This window comes from Mya arenaria, chromosome 4 (genome assembly GCF_026914265.1).
Source record: "Mya arenaria isolate MELC-2E11 chromosome 4, ASM2691426v1".
In the NCBI taxonomy this organism is placed as follows: domain Eukaryota; kingdom Metazoa; phylum Mollusca; class Bivalvia; order Myida; family Myidae; genus Mya; species Mya arenaria.
In genome coordinates this window covers 59017558-59023464 of record NC_069125.1, presented here as the reverse complement: position 1 = coordinate 59023464, position 5907 = coordinate 59017558, and positions in this window count along the sequence as shown.

The following is a 5907-nucleotide window of genomic DNA, read 5'->3' as shown; positions in this document are numbered from 1 at the left end:
GCCATTTTGAAACTTTATGGGTACAGTATAAATTTGTGATAGCAACATCGTTATCATACTTAGGTTGCATTCAATCGCTTCGTCAAAATTCTAATTAAGTGCTATCCCCTGCTTCTGGTACTGAACTAAAACAGCAAATATACGCGTTTGGTGTTGGTCTATGCGAATATTTGATTTAATCTCTTTGTTTTAGTTTTCTATGCATGTGCTAGGGGATGGGTATGTTTTTCCTTAAAGGGACTGTGTCACAGATTGGCACCAAAAAAAGTTTTTTTCTGTAACGAATCTCAGGACAATTATCTAATAGAATGTGTTACGCTTTAATATCACAATTGTATAAAAAAAAGTACCAAAATGTAAAAAAAAATTGTGTCGGAGACCGGGTTCGAACACGCGTCGCCAAAATTGAAGTCCATTGTCTTACTCACTGAGCTATTAAGGCTTATTCGAATCGGGTGACATAATTAAGCTATACACCTACCTATATATCTCTGTTTAATGTCAACTCCTCTTCCGAGTGTTACTGACATGATTACCTCGGTAATATCACGTGATAACACCGACTAGCCAATCACGCATAAGGAATGAATTATACCTGGTAGACATACCCAGTAATCTTTTTTAATGGAAAAATACGAAATAACTGCTAATCTTAAATAAATTGTAAACTATGTGGTACTTCAGTTAGTAGGTTTCAATGCATTGTACACATCGATGCCAAGTTTATGTCATTTTTCGACATTTTCTTTTTTTCCGCTATTTTATCATCTGTGAGACAGTCCCTTTAATTATTCGTTCAGGTAATAACATAAACAGTGATTTTGCTTGGTCAATGTACAAAATCAGAGTAAAGTTCTATGAAATCATGATCATGGAAGAAAGACAATTTTGATGTGTCTTCATTCAAGAAGGAGGGGTTGGCATACAGCAGAGGTAAACAGAAAGCTGACTTCTGAATGACCAGTTCACCTCTGTCTTCACCAAAGACTGAGACATAGCCCTCGACGTACATGTACTACTCTTTCATAAACCCTATTCATGTCACAATCCTGGTCGTGTAGAAACTTCTGTCGAACCTCAAACCACACGAGGTTCTAGGCCCAGACAATATAACCACAACATTCTCTTAAACTTGCTTTAGCAGAGTTGTCTCCAGACCTGGCAAAACTGTTTCAACTGTTTCTGGACCAAGGTCAGATCCCACTTGACTTGAAAACCGCCATTGCCTCACCTGTCTTCAAGAAATGAAATCGTTCCTCACCATCCAACTACATACCTGTATCTCTAACATCAGTCTCATGCAAGGTGTTGGAACACATCATCTTTAGTAACATCATGTCTCACTTTGACTCGCCGCAGACGTGACACCGTCTCTGGCTACCAAATGATGGGTTCCGAAAAAAAAAACGATCCCGCGACACTCAACTCCTGATTGCCATAAATGACTTAGCTAAAGGAATAGATAACAACCATCAAACTGACACTGCTATGATTGACTTCTCCAAAGCATTCGATAAAGCTCCACACTGTCGTCTACTTCAGAAACTGGATCACTTTTATGGAATAAGAGGCACAACCCACTCACTTTCTCTCGTCGCACACACAACAGGTTATCCTTTAGGGCTCCTTCTCGGCTACCTCACCTGTCACCTCTGGTGTCCCCCAGGGCAGCGTCCTTGGCCTTCTTCCCTTCCTGACCTACATCAATAAACTACCCTCAAAAGCCCAATCTACGGCTTGTTTATTCGCCGATGATTGCCTCCTGTATCGAATCATCCGTAGCCCTGACGAATGTGAAGTCAACCACATCGATCTCCACAAAAGGGAAACATATCCCCAACACGTATACACATGTAATATCCACGGCAAAGTACTCAACACCGCTGATTATACCATTTCGTCTGACCTCTCTTGGGAAAAAAAAACATTGATAACATACCAAAAAAAGCCAATTCCACTATGTCCGTCATCAGGCGAAACATACTATCTAGCCCTCCAAGCGCCTAATATAATGTGTTCAAGACGTACGTTCGACCTTCTGTTGAATATGATATGTCATTTAATGCTGAATAAATGTTATGTTATGTTATGTTATGTTATGTTATGTTATGAATACGCCTCATATGTCTGGTCCCCTCACTCTGAGTGTCATATCAACCAGCTAGAAATGGTTCAACGTCGACCTGCAAGATTCGTGAAACATGACTACGCGCGAACAAGCAGCGTCAACGAAATGCTTATCGATCTCAAATGGGACACCCTTAAGCAACGGCGTAACAACACGAGAGAACCCATGCATGCTTTTAAGATAGTTTACAACATCGTGGATATTTCACAAGACCCCCACTCATCAATGCTAAGTCTACCAGAGGGCACAATGAATGGTTCAGCCAAATCAGAGCCCCCACTTCCATCAACAGAAACAGTGTCTTTCCTGCAACCATCGTGCTTTGGAACAAAAGGCATCAAGACGTTGTTGACCAGACCAGCCTAGATGCTTTCAAAATCTAGTTAGCTCTGGCCAGCCAACATATAGCTAAACTTACTTGGAGATGTTTTTATCCTCTTTAAAAAAATGTAAATAGTGGAACTTTTATTTTTGAAAAACAGTCCTGCCTGCTGTGTACATATGTATATACGCTTTTACCCAATTGTGAGTTTACTCCTCGTGGAGTGATGCAATCACTTGAGATGATGATGATCATCATCATCATCAGCAGCAGCAGCAGCAGCATCATCATCATCAGCAGCAGCATCATTCTTGAGGTAGTACGGCATGTAAGCGTAGTTCCTATCGCCTTGTGTACCGAAAATTCTTTTTTCTTCTTGAAATTTGCGTTACAAATCATATATAAACCAGAGTGCACTACGGTACTAAATAATGTCTAATGATGAGTTTTATTTCGTTTAATTTCCGCCTATAGCTAACGATAGTTATACGGTATAGCTAACGATAGCTATTGCGTTCTCGAGTAAAAGGCCCATGGATATGATTCGGGTACCAAACCTGGGAGTAGGATTTGTTATTGGTCCCAGACCAAACAGAGTATGATTTAAAAAAAAAAGATGCCTGGTGACCGCATATTAATTGTTTTGATGTAATTTGAAAGTGTTTTCTGAGTGAAGAAATAATGATAATGTAAATCATATTTGACAAACAAAACATATGCGCATTCGGCATTGAAAATTGCAAACGATGTCATTGTATTGCCGAGTTCAGTTTGATTTATAAATCAGAGTCTTTTGTTGTTGTTTATTGTGCCAAGAAATAAAATCGAAATTTCGATTTTGTCAATGAGGTGAAAGCTACCCATTTACACCTATTTACGCATCATTTTCAGATGTTTCTATAGTTTCCATTTGGAACTAGCTTGTATATAATAAGACTGCACATAGAGTAGTAGCCTAAGACCAAATTAAGCACTTAAAGATGCACTCTTACTCCCAAATCAGACTTACCACAATTAATGATATGTTTTTCATATTCCAAAAAGGATGAGTAAATGTCGAAAACAATGGAGGAAACAGAGTGAAATTTGAAAGAAATGCGCATACAACATGGTATTTCTACCTTATGAGACTACAGTAGACCACAGTTAATTTTTTAGCATTCACCAATCAATAAATATTTTTGCGCTTTCTGCAATTAAATACACGGTTACAATATTGTTGTCAGTAATTAATATTTTGCATAAATGCATAATTTAGTTATTAGTTAAAGATTTATCAGTCGAAATTGATGTTTGTTATACATGTGTATGTATTGATTTTGAATAAGAGTGTCACTTTAACTGGCTATTTCATTGTAACGCTGGCGACGAAGGAGTTCTCAACTTCCAAAACCTAGTAGAGACGGCTTTCTCACTTAAACATCTTCATTATACACTCATTCCTTGCCAGCGCCATGTGGGGAAGGCGGAAGTACACGGTGACGGACAAACCTCCCGGCCCGGTGTCCGCCAACCTGGACCTGAGCCGCACGGCCCATCAGTACCACTCCTGGACCCGTAACTACGGAACGTGCTGCAGTTTTCCATGTCCGTGAAGAAAAAGTGTGTTGTCCTGTCCTGTGTGAAATCCATGCGCGGGTTTTTCGAGGATAGTTAGAGATACCCGTTCCACAGATTGTCATACTTCATCAACAAACGAGTGTTCCGGGAACATTCTGTGGCATTTTCCAGTTATACACCGGTGACTAAACGTTGTAGAGAATTACTTCAGGATTTCCTCGGGGAGCCGTCAACGCCGTCGTTTCCGGGAAGCTGTGTTTCCTACTTCCTTTCCACGTCTTTGCGCAACAACAAAAAACTCAAAATATATATTTACAAACTTGGTAAGATTAACACGACGCACCGTCATGCATTGGATATAAGTTTCGGGCCACACCAATTGATCTTTTGTTCGACCATAACAAAAATAATATTATTTTTTTCCATTTCGTTTAAAAAATTAGCGTTCGAATAACCCCATGAAAATGTTTTATATACCTGTTTTTCTTTCACATAATGATGTTGTACCGTTGCTTTTCGCCAGGCATCGTCAAAAGAAAGCCGGTTAGTTTTTAATCTTTTTGATGAAAACTAAGAGCAGTTGCATGAACAAAAATTAGGTGTGGTAAATTCGTCGATCGAAACTTTATTTTGGTGTGACCAAGTTAAATTTAAACTCTAATTTATCTATGTGTTAAATAATAAAAATCCTTTCTTCTCTCGAATGCTATTGTTTCTAAAGACCATCAGACATGTTACCCTGTATATGTGACCAACATTATCACCTGCGATAAAATTGCGCAAGAGGTATATTTTGGAAGTGTATAATTTTTATGACATTTAAAAAAAAATATTATTGCGTATTGAAATGTTAAGCCTATCCATGTTGATACTTGTACATATGAGCATGAAGGGAGACCAAATAGCTTAACACAGATTTACCACAATTAATATCATTTTCTAAATATATCAGAAAGAATGAATAAATGTCGTGAACAATGGTTCTTACGAAGGATTCCGAGTTTAATTTGAAAGAAATGTGCAGAAAACACGGTATTTTTACCTTATGAGACTGTAGTAGATCACTGTAAATATTTTTAGAGCATTCACCAATCATTTAATATTTTGGGTTTTCAGCTATTATAAATACAATATTTTCCATAAAAGCATTATTTAGTAAGTAGTTTAAGATTTATCACTCAAAATTTATGATTGTTATACATGTGTATATGTATTGATTTTGATAAGAGTGTCACTTTAAATATTTATAAAAGCCCTGAAAAAAGCGAAAAACACCCGGGACTACGGCGGGAGTAGATCGTGCTTTGCGTTGATTTGACTTTAAATACACACGAAGCTAATTTACCCCTTTTGCAGACATAATACTAAAGTTAACAAGTTAAAGAACAGAAAACATTAATAAAAATTTTATGTATGAAACATTTCCACATTTCTCCTAATTAAGCATATTTCAATCACTTATTAGAGCGTTTAAACGCATGTTTACCTTCATTCGGATTATGATTAAAAATAAATTCGTATCTAAACCTATTCTGCCGCGTCTTTGATGTATTGCATTTAAATTCGTCCTGTCATCTTTATTTTAAGCTGTGTTCACAACGATAAACATTAATAAAGCGTTCTTAACTTCAGATTAAGTTACACGATTGGTTGCAAATACTCATAAAACATTTCTTTTGTTAGTGTCAAATGGCTCTTTTATACTGGCGAAAAAAGAAACTGTGCATGATGAGAACTTTGTCTATTGAAATGATAACCAGATGTCTGGTATGAAACAGATTTATTAAACATATCGATGTATCTATGATACAGACGGGGTAGTTCCACGCGACATCTTTATGACTATTTTGAGAATTCCCTCTTCTTCTAATCTAGTTATTTTTTGAGTTATGTAAGA